Source organism: Rhynchophorus ferrugineus, unplaced genomic scaffold (genome assembly GCF_030347505.1).
Source record: "Rhynchophorus ferrugineus isolate W39M unplaced genomic scaffold, kcgeb_rfMv2 rfM11, whole genome shotgun sequence".
In the NCBI taxonomy this organism is placed as follows: Eukaryota; Metazoa; Arthropoda; class Insecta; order Coleoptera; family Curculionidae; genus Rhynchophorus; species Rhynchophorus ferrugineus.
The window spans coordinates 13,927,742-13,940,329 of record NW_027472590.1 but is presented as its reverse complement, the minus strand read 5'-3'; the positions used below and the strand labels follow the sequence as shown (position 1 = coordinate 13,940,329).

The window sequence follows — 12,588 nt, the reverse complement described above, 5'->3', positions numbered from 1 at the left end:
ACCAACTAGGGTTTTATCTGGACTGGACCTATAGTTTATGGTGGGCTCCGAGCCACGGTCCTCGGCATTAAGCCTACGGACTGACGAATGACAGACTTATAAATCATCCCAAAAGACATCTAGTCTTACCCAGCCTGGTCACTGGCGTAACTGGGATCATTTTCCTTGTCGGATTTGTTGGGTTCACTCTTGCGTAGGACAATCACAAACATTAAACAATAACAAACATAAATTTACGACCATGCCCCAGCACGTTTCGAACCCGCGACTATCGCAACAGTAGGTGGACCGTCCTGTCGACTTTACCACTGCGCAACCAAGCCGGCACATGACACCTGATTGAATCGATAACACAGACTGCTTCAGTTTAGGTCTTAACATGTAAGTGGTGGTAACATTAATAACAGAACAAGAAATATATAGATAGAAATACAAACAAAAATATAACAATAAAATACCAGCAAAATAAGGAAACAAAAGTGATGATATTATATATAACTCCTCATGTTATTTTGATATTTTGTTTTTTCCTGTAATAAAGGGAACAGATTAAAATACTTGTTCATTAATTATCTCAATTCATTATGTCCTAATAACTTGTATTGTGAATAATTATAGATTCCAATAAAATTGTTATTATATATTTGATTTTCCAGTTAATTTAATGTTGCGTTAATTAAAGTAAATGCTATTATTTTCAGTGTTTATTTTGTTCTAATGATTTATTTACGTATTAATTAACACATAATTGCCAACAACACGGTTTTATTACGTATTTATTAAAATTAATTCATATGTATTCATATATATATATATATATATATATATATATATATATATATATATATAAAGGGAAATTCTATACTTATTTCAGACCGTTGGGTAATTAGCACATGCTTATAAATTCTTCATGTTTTTCGACTTTTAGACCCTAGGGTTTTAAAAAAAATTACCATATATTTACATACGTTGCTTTCGAAATACCAAAACCGTGAATCCAGAGTATACAAAGTAGCGTTTATTTATATTAATATACAGAAATACATAATTTGTTTTACATTTATAGCACGGTTGTCTTTATAGTCGGTTTTAAGCTAAGTCTTACTATTTTTCTGTATCAGCATTTAAATTGGATACAGTCAATAATCTGTTCTTATATATAAATTAATATACGTATATACGTATATATATTATTTGGTGGTGACATACTAAGCTCGAAGTTAATTTTAAATAACACTGTGTTTATTAATAATTCAATAAATACATTTATTTATTCATGTATTGTAATTCTCCATTGCTCCATTCTCACAATTTACTAAAGAAGAAACAAAATTTTATATTTTGAAACACATTTTGATATTACATGCTTGCATCTATTTTTACCAGTGATAACTTTTAAAAGGAATACTATTTTAAATAGTATTTAATTTAATCTAGTTGCCATTAAGTTTCAATAATCAACTTCAGAGCATCAAATATAAGTGTTTCCTATTCTTGTATTCTTCAGTTCTTCTGTTTGTCCTATGTTTTACATATATGCATATTATGTAGTTCATTTTAACTGCTACATTATTTTCTTACCATTTCATTTATCTAGTTTATCTCATATACTCCTTTATCTTTTATCCATAAATTTCTCACCCAAAACTAAATAGACTAGGCTGACTAAAAGAATATTTTCCTTGCCTCAATTTTTAAATAAAATTGCATCGTTCTTTGTTTTATTTTTTCCACTCTTCGATTACACCCTTGCAGAGAGCTTATTTTAGTTTCTGTTTTATGGCTTTTATTTATCTGCTGCTTTCTAATGTGTCTTATGTCCTACTTGGAAACCACATGTCAGTAACAAATCAGGAATTGAAATTCAATGAAGCTTTTTTAGAAGAATTTTATAATTACTATTCTTTGTAACATTCATTTTAATTTTCGATGCACAAATGAACTTATTTTTTATCTGCAATATTCAGTCTAACTGAGTAACTGAATCAGAAGTATCTCTAGCACATTGATATGCTAAGCAAGAATTTTTTTTAACTGTTCACCAGATGCCAAATTAATCAAAAATGATTTTGATTCGAAAAATTACGTCTCGATAGATAATTTATGTACAACAGGAACAGCGAATAATAAAGTGTTGGAGCTAGCAGCGCGTCGGCTAGAGCATAAAATATTTGTTTATATATTTTGTGTCATCGATCCGACGGATATTTCTTGTCGCTTGATTTGGTCATATTTCGTTTTATTGAAATTTATATATTAGTAGCACATATTAAACAAAATTTGAAATTGTCTAAAATTCATCCTCAATATAAGCCTTGACTTAATTTCCTCCGTACCTAATTTCAAGCCTGCAGACGCCCCTATTTTTTTGTTCTCCGATTAATATATAGAAGATTATCGGTAATGTTTTGAAGAATTTTGCAAACATTTGACAATCAGGGGAATGTTGGCTTTAGAATGTGAGCACGTATCAAACAGCATTGTATCTCTTTTTAAGGGCAACAAAGTGAGAAGGAAAAACACTGTCCCATGATAAAGGAAATTTAAAATTTGCAATAAGCAATATATTTAATGTCGTAATGATTTGAGGTTATTGTGATTTTGGAAGAACTATTTGGACAATATATCTAAAAACTGGCGCCTCATTGAAGACTTATCTCTTGTCAATTACAATACACTTATGTAAATTCTTATTTACATAAATCCTTTAAAATAATTTAGTGAAGCTAAATATTTATCTACAGCCAATCTTATGCATTAGCCAGATGTTAAAACATTTCCGTACTCTGGTTAAAATTTTCGTTTGTAAAGCAGATAATTTTTTACTACATTTCGACATTTCGACGTAACAGGAAACTAAGATTAAGTGAGTGATTAATTCCAACCAAGAACCAAATTGCTTTAGCAACCCAAGAGTCATTTTATTGACGGATTTCTGGACAGGAATCGGCATAGGTTTTAGAGGTCATATCACTTTTCATCCAACTAATTTGGTTTAAAATAATATATCCAAACCTCATCAATAGTTACAATTCTCTGCTGCGAATTCTTTAATATTCATTGTCTTTTTAATTAAAATTAAATTAAGTTTACTTACAAGGTTTTGGTTATCTTCTCATAAAAAAGTTGAATGAACATATCGAACAATCCAGTATAACCGATAAATGTCACAGTTCAGTTCTCTATTTACTCTGATAACTTGATATTATAGTACTATTTATTTTAAGCTGTCGTATACATAATATTTCTTTATACTACTGTTTTTTTGTTAACTTTTCGAAGATATTAGCATCGAAGTATGATTTTTTATTCGAATATATTATTTTATATTGTTTCTATTTCTCTTTATAGCGCTGAACTTTTCTGATGTATACTGACATTTCTAAATATTCGATAGAATCTGAAATACTTTACCATATTTAATTTGTTTTATACATTAAGTTAAAATATTATCTTTCTACTATAATTTTAAACGAACTCGATTTGTTCTAGTAACTTTTATATTAAAAAAATTGATTTATATTGTTGTTACTTTTACATTGTTAGACCGAACGTTATTAAACGAACCAAAACATCCAACAGCAGCCATTAATATTTAATGCATCCACCGGTTATGTTTTATTCATTGCAAAGTTAAAAATATCTCAACACGCTATAAAAGTGTAATAGTCTACAAGTTCATAAAAATATCCGCGTGGGTAAAATGCATTAATATCTAGTTCTTTGGAAAATTCTACTTTATGCGGCTATAATTATATAAATAAAATACCAGCTATTTTCTAAATGATATATCGTTATATGAAATGGTGACACTAAATTCTATTTTTATGCACAAAAGTACATTTTAAGAGGACATTTTGTCTTAAATGTTCCTTCAGTGTTGAAAATAATATTTGAATCGATATATTTTAATAAAGGGTTTCCGGTTTATATAATCGAATTATATATATCGACATATTTGTATGTGTGTAGTTTTTATCGGCTAAAATAAATTTTTAAATATTGTTTTGTGTTATTTTCCGTTTATTAATTATTTCTCTACTCCTTCAATATTATTATCGAATTATAATTATAGTATTCAATAACCGAATGAGATGAATAGTTCAAAAGAATGGATTTTCGTTTGGCATTATACTATCAATAACCCAGTAAAAGTTACTCCTGATTTTATAGATGACCTTCCATGCTGACATTATTGTTGAGCATAATCAGTGTATTTCAATAATCGATGTAACTGAAACAATCGACTAATTTTTCTATTATTATTAAGGTATATGTAACAGGTATAATACATATTATACGGATATATTTTTGTAATATTTGTTATAGCGATCGAATATGAGTAAATGTATTATGTTAATACACTAAAATTTGTCAATACTCAGGTAATTCGTATACAGTTTGTAGGTTACTTAACATTCATCTTAAACATTCAATATTTATTAACATTTAAATTTACATTAAACTTTTGGGCTCCACCTATGAGGTAGGAGTTCTCTGGACGTTTAATCTGCCTAATTAACAATTATATATCCAAGTAATGTATTCTACTTTCATTAGAGAACATATTTACCTTTTTACGTTTAGTTTTTGTTTCCTCAACTGCTTTGTTTCCTTTTCAAGTCATTTTGATATCACTGTATTTATCCTTAGTTTTTTCGTGTTACAGCTTGTGCACATTTTCTTCCTAAAATTCATAATATTATATTTTATAGCCGCATTCTCTCTAATGCATTTACATAACAGCAAAAGAGCCATATCTGTTTCCGCTATGAACAATAATATATCCGCGTTAGCGTTTTGCCAGGAGTGGCTCTATTCGTTAATCTATAGTTATCTATAAGTTATATACCTATAAGTTATCCATATCGTTAATTTATCCATGTCTCTTCTAGATTTAAATGTACCCTTTTAAAATTAATATCTCACTAAATTCTATTTTTATGTATAAAAGTACATTTTAAGACGACATTTTGTCTTAAATGTTCCTTCATATTATATCCGTTGATCTGGATTGATAGACTTTTTCTGTGAAATCAGCTTATTAAATCAGCCAGTTTACTGCTGCTAGTCCATCTCAATTGTATTAGTTAGAAATGTAAAACGAGGCAATCTGTAAAAAATAGATTGAATTAATGGAAGTTAGTCATTATTATATGTGACTTGATATAGACTTGATATAGATGCTTCTAGGGTCAAAATTAATAATAAATAAAAGAAAGTCTTACAGAAGATGTTGTCAATATGAAAAAACTGTTAAAAAAATCCCGATGGAGTTATTTTTATTTTGCTTTTTTTCCAATACAATGTTGTAAATATAGCTAAAGCTAAGTAATGTATTCTACTTTTATTAGAGAACATATTTACCTTTTTACGTTTAGTTTTTGTTTCCTTAACTGCTTTCTTTCCTTTTCAAGTCATTTTGATATCACTGTATTTATCCTTAGTTTTTTTGTGTTACAGCTTGTGCACATTTTCTTCCTAAAATTCATAATATTATATTTTATAGACGCATTCTCTCTAATGCATTTACATAACAGCAAAAGAGCCATATCTGTTTCCGCTATGAACAATAATATATCCGCGTTAGCGTTTTGCCAGGAGTGGCCCTATTCGTTAATCTATAGTTATCTATAAGTTATATACCTATAAGTTATCCATATCGTTAATTTATCCATGTCTCTTCTAGATTTAAATGTACCCTTTTAAAATTAATATCTGACTAAATTCTATTTTTATGTATAAAAGTACATTTTAAGACGACATTTTGTCTTAAATGTTCCTTCCTATTATATCCGTTGATCTGGATTGATAGACTTTTTCTGTGAAATCAGCTTATTAAATCAGCCAGTTTACTGCTGCTAGTCCATCTCAATTGTATTAGTTAGAAATGTAAAACGAGGCAATCTGTAAAAAATAGATTGAATTAATGGAAGTTAGTCATTATTATATGTGATATATTGACTTGATATAGACGCTTCTAGGGTCAAAATTAATAATAAATAAAAGAAAGTCTTACAGAAGATGTTGTCAATATGAAAAAACTGTTAAAAAAATCCCGATGGAGTTATTTTTATTTTGCTTTTTTTCCAATACAATTTTGTAAATATAGCTAAAGCTAAGTAATGTATTCTACTTTCATTAGAGAACATATTTACCTTTTTACGTTTAGTTTTTGTTTTCTTAACTGCTTTGTTTCCTTTTCAAGTCATTTTGATATCACTGTATTTATCCTTAGTTTTTTTGTGTTACAGCTTGTGCACATTTTCTTCCTACAATTCATAATATTATATTTTATAGCCGTATTCTCTCTAATGCATTTAGATAACAGCAAAAGAGCCATATCTGTTTCCGCTATGAACAATAATATATCCGCGTTAGCGTTTTGCCAAGAGTGGCCCTATGTTATCCATATCGTTAATTTATCCATGTCTCTTCTAGATTTTAATGTATCCTTTTAAAATTAATATCTTAAGGTTCCATTTATATTTTTATACTATATATATATATATATATATATATATATATATATATATATATATATATATATATATATGATGATTGTCCAAAAGGCAAGAGTGAAAAATCCAAAAAGAAAATGGTTCCAGTTATGCGCTGGATACTGACTGTTACTGACCAGGCTGGGTAGGACCCAATGTCTACATCTTCAGCTAAACATAACGTCACTAAGAAAATGGTGACAAACCGAAATTACTGTGAACTAACCTAGTCTGGAAATTGATCAGTAGCTTACAGTTAAGGGTATACTTCCATCAAAGGGGGATTGGAATAGATCAGTTACTTGGTCGTAGGGTATTTGAATTTAGTGGCAACAGTATTGGAACTTAAAATCTATATCTTAATATAGATAAACTATATAATGAAATTATGGGTAAGAGCAGCACAGTTCGGAAGATCATCAGAGGCAAATTAACAGATAAAAGTACAATGAATATTGACAAATAATTTTACTCTAGGCTTTCCAGAAATTTCTAAAAAATGGAGGTGTTTATAATGCAACTAATCAAGCTCTGGATATTCTAACTAGTCGGTAGATAGCTGTGTCATAAATAAACGTAATAACTGTTTCAGTTAACTATTTTCAGTCGCTATTTTCAGACTGATTTTGTTACTATTTACTATCGACGGTTGTGTACTTTTAGTTACTATTTTTTGTGGTTCTACTAGTTTTATTCAACTGATTTCTAACGTTCTGGCTCTGCTGTCCTAGTTACCTTGGCAAAAAGGTATAAATATCTTTTTATGGAAATAATAGGTAATATTGCGATTAGCCTCTCGATTTTTGTTAGAAAACAATTTCGTTCAATAATAAATAAAACATTTAATTTATTTAAAAAAGCTCTAATAGTTATTGTGTGATCATTTTCAAGTCATGAATTAGTTTTTTTCTATGATTAGGTATATGTTTAATTTTTATTTAGTATTTATGGTTATTGTACATCTTTAGTTTTTCGGTTTTCTTTAAGTTATATTGTATTGTCTACACTTATTATAGTATATTATTTGAAAATAGCAATTTACATATTAAAATACGATTAAACAGTTGCGGGGTATTATTCCAATCCATAGAAAAATTCAATTCTATTTTACACATACACAGAGCATTCAAATATAAAAGTAATTATGCTTCGTTTAAAATGAAATTATTAATTGCATGTTAGTAGTATTTAGACATTATTGTTTTCCTTTTATTTTTTAAAGTTAGTGCATGAAGGAATATGCACATCTCCGTCTCGATTTAACTACCGTTGGAAAATATAAGCACTTCTAAAATTAACTGCTCCAAGAAATTATCTCCGTCCTTTAATTTCTCACAATTTATATAGGAAAGGGTTCGTACATCTTCGTTTGACATCAGGAATGGAATAATAACAGTCGAACCGTGCATTTGACTGAAAATAGTAATTACTATTTTCAGTTGCTAGTTTTTTGACTATCGACTGTTTCGACTCTTTTGCGACTATCGACTGTTTTCAGTAAATAGTTCTCAACGCTAATTATAATCATAAAACAAACATTAATCAAGGTTTTCAAAGATAATTTGCTGAATAGCAAACAAGAAAAAACCTAATTTATTAATGCTTATATCCGGCGACATGTTAATTAACGTCAACGTTCGATGCTGCACCAAACTTTTAGAACAATATAAATATATTTCGTTATATAATATCGCGCAGACGACCAAAAACCTTAATGCAGCTTTATTAAGAACAACCCTTTCGCTGTTGCGTTTAAAATTTTTAATGTTCTCCAGATATAATGCTTTAAAAAGTGGCCGGCAAAAGAGCAAGTAAAAGCAATTTACACCAAGGCTGCAGCCGCGGGGCGTTTCGCACACAATAGCTTACCAAACTTCGGCTAAAATGACCTTTTGTTACAAGTTCTAAATGCGACGCCGCATATAATTCATTCATAAATCTACACTCCTAAGGTCTTTTGTGTTTCCGGGAAATTTGGGAAATTAACGTGGCGCCATCTTACCGCTTCGGTCACTTTGCATCTTCATTGTTGCGCGAAAAGTAATTTTATCAATTAGAATGAGTAATTAGCCTTTCTTCCTGTTTTTACTTTGACCCCGGATATATACACATCTATGAAAATTTGCCTAATAGCATTTCAGTCCTTTTACCTATAGTTATTTTTTTATTTTATTGAGTCCTTTAAATGTTTTTTTACAATTTTGAAGTCAAAGATTACTCAAAAAATATCATAGTTGAATCCTGGAGGGGATCATGATCTTCATAGATATGATTTTTGTGGCTGTCCTTTCCACGTTCTATCCAAAAGGCCCATTTCTTCATAAAAGACTGGGAGAGCTTCCTCTATCTTTGATTCAACATTGACCCATCTTCACCTATAACATGTTCTCAGAGGTGAACATGTAGAATTTACCTTAAGCATTTCTTTTTAATGACTTCAGTCTTATAAATATCGATGTGTAATTATATCTAAGTCTTAAAACCACAAAGAATAATTGACAAACTAATTGCACACAAACAAATTGGAACTAAAAGTTCCAGCAAAAGTTGATCGATTCGGATTAGTGCTTCAACAGTAGACGTCGCTACTTTCTTATTTAATCCCGCCCGCTTCCGTTTTTAAAAATTGTTCACATAATTGCATTCAATCAATTTGTTAAAAACCAATAGAGAAACAAAATCTTCTTGGTGAACAGCATCTCTGATGTCAATGAACGGACACTCAGTTATTAGAACCATTGTAAGATGTCTGATGAAGTTTAATAATTTTTAAGGAACTAACTAATATAGTAATGTTCAGCGTCCAACATGGTCCAAAATAAATGTTTTGCATTATGTTAGTAATCTGCCAAAATTCGAAAAATTATCTACATAATTCTGATTTGGTTTAAACCATGTTTTATTTCTTTAAAATCTCATTTTTATTTTCATAAGTATTTCCCCAAAGGTTGATAGGAATCTATAGGAAGATAGTTCTATGATCCTTACTATTTCCTTTTTTCACTATAGGGGGAATCAAGTTCGCATTCGCAGTCTCCCATGCTGACGGTACTCTCTAATCGCCAAAAATTTATAAGCAAAATGCTAGGCCGTTGAAGAAAGGTTTTACCATCAATCTTGATTTCTCTCGCAACTTGGCCAACTTCAATGGTTCTATTACACTTTAAAATGATCTTATTGCTATTCGCAATTAGTAACAGGACTGATAAACTTTAAGATGCGTCATATTGGCATGAAGAACTCACTCTATCCTTATCGCTAATCTTCTCACTTTAGGAGTGTTGCTACCTGCAATATCAAAACTATTTGAGAAAATGATATTTAAAGGTGTTAGACGATTTGTAATGCTACTAGATATCCAGTTTGGTTTTCGAAATCACCACTCAACAATCGATCAAGTAAGAGTAATTGCAGCTATTGAAAAGACATTTGAGGAAAAGAAACACTGCCCTGCAATATTCCTGTATGTCTTGCAAGCTTTTGATCGGATTTGGCATTTGGAATTAATCTGTAAGATGAGCGAATTCTTACCGCGTAACTATTGTCAACTGTTGGAGATATATCTTTTCGGAACAGTCTTGCACGAAGGAAGGAAAACTATGCACGAAATGGCGTTCTCGGCCTTAAAAAATATTTCAACTTGAGTTCCACAAGGTAGCGTATTTTGTACTACGGCGAAATAATAAAAACCTAATTATGTCGCTCAATGGATGGTCGATTCCTTAAGCAGAATCAGCTAAATACTTCGGCATCCATCTTGACGGTAGATTAAATTGGAAACATCATGTTACACAAAATGCAAAAGCACATTAGAACCGAGATGAAACAACTATACTGGTTCGTCGGCAATTAAATCAAACTTGTTCTTAACTAATGATAAAACTAAAACTTGTTCTTGTTGCCTCAACTTAATCTAAAATCAAGGAGATTGATTCATCAGAGAAACATAAGACCAGTTGGGACCTATGGGTTGCAAATTTGGGGTTGCACTAAAAATTCAAATCAACTAGGCCTCCAAAGCTGCCAAAGCAAAATTATTTCGCTATCGCTACGTAACCAACGAAGAACTGCACGATGACCTGGAAATCAAATGGATTTGCGAAGTTATCCAAGATTTCGCTTTGAAACACGAAAGAAGATTACTAAATCATACTAACGTGGAAGCAATATAACTACTGGAAAACGCGTTGGCAATCAGAAGATTGAAGCGAACTAAACCATATGAACTTATATAAAGTATACACATTTAGTAGTACTAGGTGGATCGGAGGCATAGCAGGGTGTGTAGTGTAGCAGGGCTTCGGATTTTGAGTGTCTCCTTGCGCAGAAACCATACTAATCTTCTCTAGATCGTTCCAGTTTTACTATATGTATCGGCGAAGGGATAATGTTTCAAATTTAATGACAGTGAATTACTAAATGAATAAAATCTCTCTAAATGTAACTGAAATTACATTCTACTAATAAAATAATTTTAGTTAATTTTAGTCTTTATTAACCTTATGAACCTTAAGCCTCAGAAATACATACATTATATCATCATACCACAATATCATCAATGTGATGTCTCATTGTTTTTATTAGGCTAGACTATTCACTTTTTGGCCCAATTACGTTCGAAACAAGTCACTGCAAGAAGTATTCGATACCTCGACCGAACCACATTTCGAAACGATATATTATCGGCAGATGTTCTAAACTGGCAAACTAATAGCGTTTATCTGATCAGTTGTATTGGGATTTAATAAAGGGAATTGGGTAGGACCGTGCTGCCTCCATTATTTGCTGCAGCATAAACCGGCGATTGAAAGCGGCGATCGATAAATACATAAATTTCAAACCGGAAGACTTCAATAAAGTAAAAGTAGTCATCGAGTGAGAGCCAAAAAAACTTCGGTATACGTGAGGGTTTCTTGAGAACACGACCGACAGTGGCTGCGATCGAGGTGATGTTTTACTGTCCTCGTATTGCGAATAAAAATATTGTAGATCTTGCGACCATATTTTTACTCATTTTATGGCTACGTGTTACGTAAATCCTTTTTATGTTTTGAATCGATTTTGAAAAATATATATACATATACAGCACTGATCATAAATGGGCCCCCTTTCGAATAAAATTATAAATTTATAAATTTTGAAAATTTTTCCATGCGCATTCCAAAATACAGTCGCCATAGCCTTTACAGCCGACTGTTGGTCTTTCCCACGCTTTGGCGAGGGTTCATCGTGTGTAGTCCACTCGGATGACTGTCGATTGGACTTCGTAGTGAAATGAAGGAGCCATGTTTCATCCGTTGTCACATATTGATGCAAAAACTCGGGTTTATTACATTTGATCATGTTCAAACACTGCTCCGAATCATTAACTTGTCGTTGTTTTAGGAGCAGTATCCGGAAACTCGGCATCAAACTAAGTTTTTGCTTCAACTGTATTTTTTCCCTTCAAAATGCTATATTTTATCAACACGCGAAATTCCTTTTTACCCATTTTTTTTTCACAATAACAAAAGTGACTTCACTTAAAATGCTATAATTTACAAGCCAATGATCCGACAGCTGTCAAATTTATACACGCATCTTTTGATTGCATTTCGTCTAATTCTAGTAGCCATATATGTGTCAGGCCGGGGACTTTTCAATTGACCTGCTATACTTACAGGGCTTCAGAGCTATCTCCCACAATCCGCAGACATGCGATGATTGAGCAGATGTGAAGTGCCACTTAACACCACCCTGATTGGCTTATAAGTCAGGCAAATTATTACAATTATCCCGCAGATAGCTCAGTAATTCCCTTAATTGATGATTGAGCCTCACCATTTCCGAATATTTCACACATATAAACAAATTCATTAAATAACAATCTTTTAATTCCCATAGATCTTGTTTAACCCATAGAGAATTTTTAAGAATTTTTTAAAAAGTGTTTTAAGAAAGTTTGAATATAACGCTACATATAACATTAAGGACACCGTGCTACAATATTTATTTTTTATGTTACCTATTTATTTTCTTATATTCAGGCATAAAATCATCAAATTTTCGGTGTGAATTTCAAGTGGCAGAGTCACCAAAATAAATATAA

The 12,588-nt window shown here is 31.0% G+C and overlaps 1 non-coding gene across 1 annotated transcript; it reads right to left on the bottom strand.

Annotated features, from left to right (window-relative positions):
- Positions 1–10,783: 10,783 nt before the first annotated feature.
- Positions 10,784–10,888, bottom strand: LOC143205384 (U6 spliceosomal RNA). The gene has a single exon (XR_013007814.1). It is a non-coding gene; the product is annotated as a U6 spliceosomal RNA (small nuclear RNA).
- Between the last annotated feature and the right edge of the window lie 1,700 nt (positions 10,889–12,588).